General features: G+C 46.7%; 1 long non-coding RNA gene across 1 annotated transcript; it reads right to left on the reverse strand.

The window, feature by feature from the left end:
• Nucleotides 1-213: 213 nt before the first annotated feature.
• On the reverse strand, nucleotides 214-7,005 carry LOC144478908 (uncharacterized). Its single transcript, XR_013495418.1, has 3 exons — nucleotides 6,769-7,005; nucleotides 2,481-3,047; nucleotides 214-642 (listed from the first exon to the last, which is right to left on the reverse strand). It is a non-coding gene; the product is annotated as an uncharacterized LOC144478908 (long non-coding RNA).
• Nucleotides 7,006-12,028: the final 5,023 nt, after the last annotated feature.

Below are 12,028 nucleotides of genomic sequence, written 5' to 3' on the forward strand. Positions count from 1 at the left end.
AAAGAGGTAGGAATATCAGATACGCGTTGCGTTCTTTCATATTCTTATTGTCGAGTTAACTGGTAACTTTACCATTTATTACTCAATTTATTATAAATATATGCACCGACTGAAATCGATTAAATTCTAATGAATTTTTCGAATTAATTTCGGACGCTCTCCAATAATGGTAGACAAAAGGGGACGGGTTCGGAGGGAATGAAACCATAGTGATCTACTTTACTAGAAATTTATTCCGCCATATATAAAACTAAAGCTTTACCAGTCGCACGATACAATGTTTCAAAAATCATCCGCTTGAGCAATGTTTGAATCGGCCGACGACGAAACTGGACGTTCCCCCGCGTGCACTGTATTCCGTCGCCGTGTCCGTCGAGGTTTCCCCATTGCCGCGCCTTTGCCTATCGTGTCCTCTCGGTACTCCATGCTAAACGTTATTGTTAACCGGAAACGATAATCCGTTAATTAATAGTTGACGGTGTCGCGGAAACTCCGCGCGGGACCCATCGCGAAGTTACAAACTGAAAGCGTCCCGAAGCTCGGAGCTTCAAAGAAGCTCCGAGTAAAATAAGATCACCGGTTATAATTAGTTTGGCTAATAGTCGAATCCTGCGACACCGGTCCAATTATCCCTCGCGAGATCTGAAACAAAGCGAATTAGTCGTCAGCGGTGGCTCACTAAAAATGTCCAAGTACCTCGCGTCGCTCCTCCGCGACGTTCGCTGAATGGCCGGAAGGGGGGAGCAAAGCTCGGTCAATTAGTCGGAATCTTCGTTAATACGATGCTTTTGAAGCTCTCCGGGGCACGTTAAAACGTTTCTATTCAGCCACGGGGACGCAAAGAGCGCATTGAAACTGCGACATGCGTGAGAAACGCTGCATGGATGACACATGTAAAGAGCGCAACTGTTGCGATTAATTACTAGAGTGCGGGCTGCCTGCAGTTAACGCGAATTGAGTAGGTCAATTTGGAACAGTAGGGAACGATTAATAGAATTCGCGAGCGTTATTCATTTATTCGAATTGCTGCGGGGAAACGTTTCTATTCGTCCCTTGTCAAAATTGATATTTTCATTTACTCGATAATGTAATTGGAAGCCCTCGTGGGTTGACGATACAAGTATTTAGAGTGATCTACGCCAGGAATCATTTTTCTGCAGCGCCGGATCTCGTTTGCAACGGTGCGTAAAATACGCCGGCGGTTAATTAATTTTCGGGAAAGCCTCAGCAGTTACGCGACCGTTTCCGTAGCAGATAGATCGGTCGGGGATCTACGTGACGCGATCGGGTTCCGCCGATCCTCGCGGATAAATTTCTATCGATGGCCGGGCGTTTCATTAAATTTATGGTGCTAATATCGCGGTAACTAATTGCGCCTTAGGGCAACGGATTTACGGCACTCGCGCGACGTCGAAACTCATGTATTTTACGAACCAGCAACGCCGCCCCGTGTACTAGAAATTACATCACGACGGCACATGCTCTGCGTAGAGAGCAGCTGCCAGGGCTTTCCCTTGCTTTCGCTTCTGCTTCTGCTTCTGCTTCTGCCAGAGAGTCCTCCCTCTCTCCACCTCCTCCGAGAGAGTGGGAGAGGGAGAGAGAGAGAGAGAGTTTTCGACAAAAGTGCACGAAACGTCGTTATCCACGACCATTATCGTCCCTACTTCGCGCCACGACTTCACTTCCATCCGTCTCTATCTCCCTGAAACGTTCCTCTTTCCCTTCGGGTTTGTTTGCCTTTTCTCGCGACACGTTTTTTGTTTCGTCCCGGCGGAAAGTCACGACTACATTCGATCCGACTTAGCAGGACTTCCGGAATCGAAGTATCAAGCCCCGACCGTCTTCGCGAACAATTCCCGTGGGAACCAATCTTTTTTAATATCTGCCGCGTCGGCAAGCTCCGCGAGCTTTTCTCCGAGCTGCTCTATCGGATTTTTATCCTTCAAACTGTTTGGAACTTCGCGCGCCGTTTTTAAGTGCTCCGAACGTGTTTGCGATGCCTTTACTCGCAACACTGTCGAATCTCTCTTAGTTGCGTCTTCTTTATAGTACATTCTACCGAATATTTGATTAATCTTCGCCCGCGAAAGCATTTTAATTTGACAATTTTTATATCGTCCCACGATACAACAGCGGCGCCTCGGAGTCACCGCTCGTCTCGAAAATTCAGCGTTAAAATAGCCGCCGCGTGTGCAAACGGCCGCGATGGAATGCGCCGCGTAAAAAAAGATTATACAGGGTCCTTGAACGCGCGAAAGATAGCAGGCAAGTTAATACGCTCGCTATCATTGCACACGTACGCGACATCGGCGAGTTAATAATGCACGTGACGATAGTCGCATTCATTTTATCCGCAGCGTTATGTAAGCTCGTAACGGGACGCATTGTGTCCATGGAATTCGTAACATTTCTTTCGTAGCTTCGCATGCTAATAACGACGACTGCCGCGAGCCGGACAAGCGATCGAACAGCGAACAAACCTGTTGAGTTTCGGCGAATCGGAAGGAGCCTCACGCTGCGCTTTTCAGGAGACACGGGGCGCAGAGGGAGGCGAACACAATACCGCCGGCGAGGATCAAAGCGATCATGGCTAGGATTGTCCACGTATTAGAGGCGGAAGTGACTCGGGTAGACAAGAGTCTCTTGCTCGCCGGCAGCTCGGCGACTTCGTCCGTGTTTAGCCCGAGCCTCTTGGCCTTGCCGAGCAAGAACCTGAGGCGCCGCGACGCCTTCTCACAGGACATGTCCCCGGCGTCGCGTCCTCTCCCCCACCACGGTCTGCCGCGTTCCACAAAGTCTTTAGACCGCGCTGCGACTTCTGTCGTTCATTATCCTCGATATAATCAGCCGGCGAATGGATGGAACGTTTCGCAGCTCTGTTTCAGGAATTCTGTTTCGCGAATAATTCACCGTTCGCTGGCTTATACAATTGCGCGCCAGCCAGATTGCTCTCTCGCGAATTTCGAGCGGATTTTTTCGTCGGCGGTCGCGTCTTCTTCTGGCATCGCGCGCTCCGGTTTCACGAATCTCTTCCCTCCTCTGCAGTGCTGTCAACAGAGAATGGATAATATTTAAATTGCTCGCAGATCGTATCACTTACGCGAGTACGTGAATTTCAAAGAATTATGGATCAACTCGGATTTGCTTGCTCGGATTCAATTCTTTATTAGGTACAGAATATTTTTATTCGAAGGATATTAGCTATGCGGGAACATATCTTCGTCTACTATCAAACGGCATTTTCCCAAACGAGGAATCCATAAATTCTCCCAAGTTCCTCGGTTCCACGATTTTTCAAGCTCCTCCGCCTTTGAAGTTCCGTTAAATATCTCGGCTCCGCAGTTTGTTAACCGGTAAGCCGAGCAAGTTCCGCGACGAGAATGAACGAGCGCCGACAATTAACGAGGTACATCTAGAAAAAAGTTTCATGCTTTTACAGAGCGATTGATTGAACAGTCCTTTACCGGAGGCCGTTCAATGATCGATCAAACTGATTGTCAAGACTACACGTTTAATCAGCATGCGACGTTCTTTCAGTTCGCGTCCCGGGCTCGTTCCGCCGGCCACCCACCCGGGATCCTTCCTCGATGGGTTAATTACGTAAGTTAATTATGGAGAGTTTTCCCGAGCAGTTTCAAACGGCCGGAATCTCCTGGAACGCGGGGCCTGTGATCGAAACCTGTTCGCCGGTGAATAAAGGGAACGAGAATTAGGCTGAATAAAGAGAATTACTGTCCCATCAATTCCCCGTTCCCTTTCGGAACGGTTTCGCGCGGTTTCGTCGAGCAGATTCCATGGGAAATTTCACGGGGTTTCTCTCCCTACGTCGACCCATCGATTTTTCGAAAAATTCATTTTTACTCGGCAGGATTTTACGAATCTATAAAACACAATTTAAAAAAATATTGCAGCGTCGCTGGGAAGCCCTCCTGCTCGTTCTAAGGTTAAAATTAAAATAAAAATTAATCATTCAGTTGCCAGAGTGATTGACATAGGATTTTTAGAAAAGCGCCGAGGCCTGCAGCCTATTTCATATTAATCCTCGTGTCATCGCATCGCGCTTGCACAAGGAATCGTGTTCTCCTTGGAATATTCGACCGGAAAGCTACGATTGTAATAGCTTTTAAGAATTCATCGAATCATTTCTCATGAGATAGTAAAGCAGATTGTTACGAATAAGAAATGTAGTTGAACTTCGGTTAAATTTATATTATATCTGCAGTTTTCGTCGAAAATTCAGGAACAGATATACGCGACCAGTGACGCGATATCGAATGTTTCACAACAATGTATAATTCATCCCAGCGTTCGATCGCGCGAGAAAAAGATAGTTTCGACGATAGCTGACGAATTTATGGTTCCAATATCGCTCTAATTGACACGGTGTTCTTGTCCGACTATAAAGCTTCCTGTACTACTTGCTCCGGAGCGATGCCGGTCCACTTAATTATCCCGGAACAGCAGCCCAAAACTTCTGTTCGATCGGCCGAAATCTCCTCTGTCTAGCAAAGAGTAGTAGAAATTTTTAAGAACGAGTTCCGGAACAGCTCCCCTGTCCGACCTATGAGGTTCCTTGCCCACTCGACGTTCGAATAACACGTCTACTCCACTCGGCCGATCATCGTGCATTTTTAATTACTCCTTGCTCCGATTCTGTCGGGCACGTTCCGTGAGCAATGTCGTTCTTGGGCACCAACGTTCGAAGTATTAATACGTCCACTTATTTTTAACCATCGATCCACGGAGTCGGTTAACTATTAGACTTTCTTGACAAATTTCTCGACGCGACGTAAAATTTCACGTCGAATTATTCAAAGGATTAAATGCTGTATCATTATATACTTTTGGATCAGTTAAATTCGAAGCAAACGACGGTCGCGGGGTAGAGCAATTAGAGATTGAAATTCGACGCTTTGAACGTAAATCTCGCGGCGCTCGAATCACAATATCTTTTAGACGATTGTAACGGGGACGCCTCGAAGTTTTCCTTTAATTTCCGAACGGTTCAAAGTGGCCGCTAGAAAATCCGAAAAGGGTGGGAGAAGAGGGAGTGGGCCGTTCCACGCAAAGCCACTTTCCGAACGCCATAATTCACGGTGGGGACCGGAAAAAAGTCCCGGCCCCCGGCTCTCCCGAGTTCTCGCAATTCATCGCGGTTTTTACTCGCGAGGCTTACACGCGAATTTCACGAGTTACCTAACTCATTCTTCGGATGATTACGCCCCGCGCTTACACGGAACCCCTTTTACCTGCACTCTCTCTCCACCTTTCCCGGATTACGGCAAGCCCGCGTAATTACATCGGGGAGATTCGTTATCACTTCTTAACCGGGGCCCTCGTACAAATTACTCGATGAATAATTAAAGAGCTCGCTTGCGCGACAAGCTTTGTCAAAAACCCTCGGCAGCCTCTGGAATCGATGCCGATATCGCCGCGGAGCATCGGCGTAAGGTGTTCCAGTTTCCGCGGACTAATTCTACGGGAGAAACACGACCGAAAATATGCGATACAATTTTTCCGGGCGGGCTTCCATTTCCAAAAAACCCGCTTCGAATAATCAGCCAATGTCGAAACAGAGAGTGTCCCTCGGCATCGGTAGTCTGCAGATTTATTCTCCGTAATATTTCTAAAGTGTAATGGTAATTTCTTAATAATTCTAATTCTTTAAATACGGTTACTATCTTGCATTTGATACAACCGCGTTCGACAATCTCCTACGGGAACTAATTTTCTCGCCATTCGCGACAACGTTGTCTTCGATTTCTAACAAAGCATCGAAACGCCCTGCAGTAATTCATCCTTACCGTCCGTCAAATTGCAAGCGAGGTAGGAAAGCGTTTGCTCGATTCTCTCGACAACACGCAATACAATATCTCCCAATAATCCTTTCGAGAAAATTGGACTGGAAAGTTAGCTCACGCGGAAGTAGAAAGTGCCGTTCGCGATCAGACAAGTGTCACTTGCAGCGCGCCCGCGCGTCTTATCAATATTCAAAATGAATTTTCTCGATAACGATGGCTCGAACAAACAAATGTTATACCACGTTTCCGGTCCACTTTTTCACGCAGAATCACGCCCACGGCTCCGATTTATCGTAAACAATTGGAACACCTTCCGATACAATATTTCATCGCGTATCGATCCCTTCGTTTTAACAACATTTTATTCGTTAATACGGACCGGGTGGAAGAATTGAAAATCGACCGCGGTGGAATACGTGCGAGGATCTCCGAAGGAGGTTGGATCATTCTTTTGACGATCGCGTTCCGTGCTTACACGGAACCCCTTTTAGCCGGGCCGACCTCCCTCACCGTTTCTTCGACGCGACTCTTAATTGCGACGATGGTTGCATAATTCGAGGGCCACGGTAATGACTCCGCGAACCGAATTATATTTCGTAACTTCGTTAGCATCGAACCTAATGAAATTAATGGTATCTGCCGCGAGACCGCGAGAACGGAGTTAACGTCTCGCATAAATTTGGAAGTTGGTAGTTCCGTGAGGAGGGGCGAGGAGGGAGGAGGAGGAGGAGGGAAGAGGAGGTCGAGATTGATATAAACTGCGCCCCCGGCTAATTAATATATCGCACAGGTGTCCCAGTTGTTCCCTTTTCCCTGGCGGAGAATCGATCAAGGAGCACTGTCCACTTCGGAAACGAAACTTCACGGCGGTGCTCCACCGTGGAAATGTCTACAGCGAATCCTGCACGATAATTTCAACTCGTCTACCGGTCCGATCGAATTTCGGATTGCGATTAAAAGAACTCACTTCGGTTTTACTGTCAATCATCCTTGGGGAACCGGGACATCGACGCATTGAAATACACAACACATTTCCCGCGACCCGTTCCCGCCGTATTAATTGGAAAACTCGCCAGGCGAGGCGACCCGCGAGCGGGGACGTGTCTCTCCTTCGAGCACAGAGAAATCTGGCCGGCTTCGAGTAACCACGTGCTGACGATCCCGACGCAGAAACGCCGTACACCGCATCCTCGACGGACGTCGCGGCGCTTACTAACTGCGGGACCGACTACCAGCGACGCTTTATGGGTTGCAGCTTCCCTTCTGCACACCCACCCTTTCCCACCTGCCAGTTTTCTCCCGCCAATCCCGAAATGCGGCCCGGCTGCCATTCGAATCCCGAGTCCTGGAAACCGACCCGCCGATGATTATCCTTCCCCTCGCGAAGATCGAACCGTAACAGACCGCTGTGCAAATTCGCTTCCGTTGATTTCAGTTACTCGATCTTTCGAAACTTTGGAAATTCACCGCCCTGAGAGAACAAAATTTTAATTAGATTTTGGATTTATATATCTTTACAAAGTCCCGCGGGCGGTGTAAATGTTCGAGGAATCGCGGTTCGTCTTTCCTCCCGCTCCTGGCCATCGGTAAACAGATGATTTTAATGGAAACTGGAAGACCGCGCCGATCGCGAGAAGCGGAAGATAAATGAAGATTTATGTCGTCCCTGTTAATTGCTTCCGAGAACGCGATCGTGCATTTTTCCATGCTCTTGTGCTTCCTCATTTTTCGCGCGATAAATTTTTGTTGGCAAACGAATAAAACCCGCGGTTTAGTTATCACCGACACATTCTCATGGAAATCAAAATTTCCTGCATTAATTTCGTATAACTTTTGTCTCGTCATATTTTATTTGCCAGAAGCTAAGCTTTCTGAATGACTGAACCGTATCTAAAAGGAGCTCGGTAATTTTTTTTTATATATAAATCGGTATATAAATCGACAATTCGATTGCGAGCAATTATTTAAAAGATTGCAAAAAAAAGAACACGACTCGTACTGTTAAATCAACGCACAATTTACCGGAACTGCGATAAATTGAGTATGCAATCGTTTTATTTGCTCGCTGATCGATTTCTTGGGCAATGTTCATCGGGAAGATCGATCGAGCCATCTCGTCCGATCCACGAGAGCTCCCTGTTCTGTTCTGCTCGTTTCGCTCCGGCCGACGATTTTACACGAAACAGAGCGGTATCGTCCTTCCCGGTAGATTTATCTGACGGCGGTTCATTTCGTGCGATAAAATTTTATCATCGCCGACGTTGAGCAATTAAGCGCAGAAATATTGCGCTGTTTGAACCGGAGGTTGAAAGCGAGATAATCCGAGGGGATTTTAATTCGATCGAAGAAAAGACGCGGCCTCCTGTTCTTCGCCTCCGGTTTCCACCCGGGTTTTAACGGGCGTGGAGCGGCCGACGGTGCCAAAGTTTGCTTTAGAGCGCGTATAACCAGGTGTCGCATAAGCGGGGAAGCGGTAAAACCGAATTAATGTAACGAAATTTCTAATATGCGTGCCGAGGCTGGCTAACTGGCCGCCCTAAAATTGCGTTTTAGGTGGCTGCTTGGCACCGAGCCATGAATTCCTGGTAGACCATCGGACGCGTTTTGGTAAATTGATGGTAATTACGCAATTGATATCTAGAATGATATTATAGATTCAGATTTAGACGCGTGTACAGCGTCGCCGGCAAGATATTATTACCGTTTTATCATTTAGGGAGGAGGGCGGCGGCACACGGCTGCCGTCCGTTATAAATTCTCGTAAACATCGCGGCGCCGAACGGTTCGAAACGCTCGGATCTTGCAAAATTGCGCGTGATTAAATAGCTCGTGTATTTTTAACGTTATTTGTTCTATCGTTTATCCGATTACTAGCCGCCGCGAATCAACTCGCCGCTCTAGCACGCTCGGTTTATAAACAGCCAGAGTACATTCCACTCGCAAAAATAATCACCGTTTCCTACACACGCTTTCGCTACGTCCCGCTAATAATCCCCGCATAAACCAGCCCGGGGTTGGTCCCCTGCCATCCGATCTTGAAAATTCATTTTCTGCTAATGCATCGAAGAACCCAATTAAACATGCTTTTCATCCGACTTCCGACATTAACAAATATAGCCGTCAACGGACCGCGTCCGACGTTTACCGTGGACAGGAGATAAGTTCGCTGACGCTATTATTTTCAATGTGTTAAAAAATGTTAACCGTAACATTCGCGAGTGACGTTACAATTATATGGTATCTAATACTATATAATAATTATTAATCATTATTATTAGTCGTATCAAACGGTTCAAAATGAACCAGAATTTTTATTTAACTCCCACCGGTTGCAATCGACAGCCGAAGAACAAAGGATAATAATAATCTGCAAGGAAACTCTCACAATCTTCGGTCGATCGAAACGGTGATTCGGGTGCGCGCGGATCGCGGCGACGAGATAGCGGCGAACGAGATAGCTCTCGATTACGATGACTGTCGTCGATGCGGACGAATGACAATTCGAAATGGAATCTTGGGCGACGGAGCCGCATATGAAATGCACAATGTGTGCGGCCGCGCGGCGAATGTACTGCGTCAGATTGCGCCGCGAGATCCGGCCGTTGCATAATGCACCACCGTCTTTCATAACCTCGTTTCGATCCCGGTGCCGGGGAGCTTCCGTAGCCACGTGTAAATAATCTTAAACTGTCAAATGCACATGCCGGAGACCGATCTCCGATGAGACGCCTACGGGACGCCGATGGTCGAGAACGCGTGAATGCATCCTATATACAGCGGCGCAAGAACCTCGCCGGATGCGCTGCACCGGAATAATCAGCGACGATCGTACGGTTCAACGCCGAAACTCTCTGCCATAGAGCTACTGCACAAGCACGCCGAGTTATCGGTAGCCTTACTTTTTCCAGCGCCGCTGCTAAACAACACGAAAATCACCCTAGAATTCGAGGAAAGAGATCCGCGCCGCACCGCGAAATTTATCGGCAAATTATGCGATTCTGCCGGAATTCCTGCGCTCCTTTTGCGCGCGATTCTATTATACTATGTAATATTATTTTACAGAATCGCCTAAATTTCTAGCGAGCAGAATAGTTGACGTTCGTTTTACGTCTGTACTTGGTCCGATCGACCTGATCTTGTTACAGACATTTTAAAATTTAGTCGAAAATCATACATCTCCTGATCGACGGGGATCCCAATAAAATGAGAGGCGACTAAATAACAGCTGACCGTCATTAATGACGCAGCGAGGGCCTCGGCAACCAGCCCGATTGTTCAAGGTGCGCCGCGTAGATTGCCAGTAACGTTACCGCCATTAAATGATCAGGGGACACCGGCAAAATATCACAAGCCTAGCGGAAACTTCAAAGTTTCGGCGCTTGCACGTGACTGGAGGGATCGTTAATGAGCGAGAATAGACTTCTAACGCCATTAATTGTTGCCACGGGCCAGGCCGGAAGTACCTGTATTCACGTAAGTTCGCCGTTCAAAACATTGTCATAATCAGAACGGAACTTTGAACGAAGTTAACAGAGGGCGAATTCGCGGGCCCGTGCGGCAACCACCGCAAAATTACCGGAGCCGGATTGTCTAAACAGGCTGTCTGACAGGAGAATACCGTTGATTGATCCGCCAAAGAAACCCGAGAACGTCGATCGAACTATTCGATTCGTCCGAGGCCGACGGGAAATTAAAACTATAGAAAAAAAAACTACGGAAATTCGTTCGCGGTTTTTACAGGATTAATTGGTAACCTGGCTTCAATTTCGAACTCTGCACGCCTCGTGTTACAGATTCGTTAAATATTTACTCATTACACGTGGTACGAGTAATGTAATGAAACCGAAGCTGCGCCCATATTCGTCAGAATTATATTGGTCGTTTGACTATTTATTTGTTTCTTTCCTTTTCTCCGTCCATTTTAAATAACAGCGAAGACCTAAAAGACATTCCTCAGTGTGAGAAAGAAAACTGAATGCCATGGCAACGTTCGCATCGCGCTGTTCGTAAAGACGCTGTTCAATGCGAAAAGGCCGAAGTGGTTGAATGATTAAGTAGAACAGAGTCGTCATTGATCAGGCGCATTAAAGCTCGTATGCTCGGCGCATCGGAAACGCATAATGCAGCCTCGCGAATATACGGATGAATGGGAAACACCGTGACAGATTAAATATAAAACGGAAGATCGTGGAAAATCGGAATTACTACGTGTAAATATCGACCGCGTTCGAATTAGATACGGTCGTCAAATAAATTGTCCCTTTGAAACGATTAGCAGACGACGTCCGCTAATTATCTGCTATATCTCACCGTAATAAAATCGCGTTCGGCCGGGAGAATTAAATCGATTTACGAGAGAGAAAATCCGTTACGAATGTCTCTAGTACACAGCGTCGGCCTCCTTATTATTTATGGTATCGCATTATACTGTATCAGTGTCTCAATAATGAATAGCTGACGATATCGTTCGCCAGCTAGCCATTAAAAGCGAGCGATCAGCGAATGCATCGCAAACCGCTGCTTCTAAAAAAAGAAAAATCCCGGTATCTTATCCGACCGACGAGCAATGCTTCTTTCGCACAATCAATCAATAAGTCCCGATTCAGTTAACGATCTTTTCATTGCAAGAATTCCGAGAAGAAATAACGCGAGCATGATTTCCCCGCTGACCAATTAGAGAGTATACTTTAACGAAGTGACTTGTTTTAATAACTGCTTGATCATGATCGCGAGACGCAGCCGTGGCTATTAGATAGAACTACGAGTACCAGGTGATTACTGAATAATCGTGGCAATATACAAACAATTAAAGAAATTTTTAATCCTCGTCGAATCCTCCAGTCACTTCAGCGCGTTTATCACCGCCTTTGGATCTTGCTACAATCTAATCATATCTCGCTACAATCGTTCATCTCCTGGAACGTATTGTTTATCTTTCCATTGCATCGATTCATTGTTGTGTCGATCCATCACCGGCAGACCAATTCATTAAAAGATCATGTTCGAAAAGTAATCTCGAAAGTAGATCGCATTGCCAGCAACAATTTATCGATCCGCGAGAAGAATTTGAATTGCCGGGAACTGATTTTTCAGCTGTTAAATAATCGCTCGAGAATAAATTTTGATTGCGATCGGACTCTGGTCCGCGAAACGATTAAATTACCGAAAGCAATTCGGTCATAAAAATCGCGATCCCCGTTTGAGAGATCTTCGGTCGCGGATCACAG

This window comes from Augochlora pura, chromosome 1 (assembly GCF_028453695.1).
Source record: "Augochlora pura isolate Apur16 chromosome 1, APUR_v2.2.1, whole genome shotgun sequence".
NCBI classification, from domain to species: Eukaryota; Metazoa; Arthropoda; class Insecta; order Hymenoptera; family Halictidae; genus Augochlora; species Augochlora pura.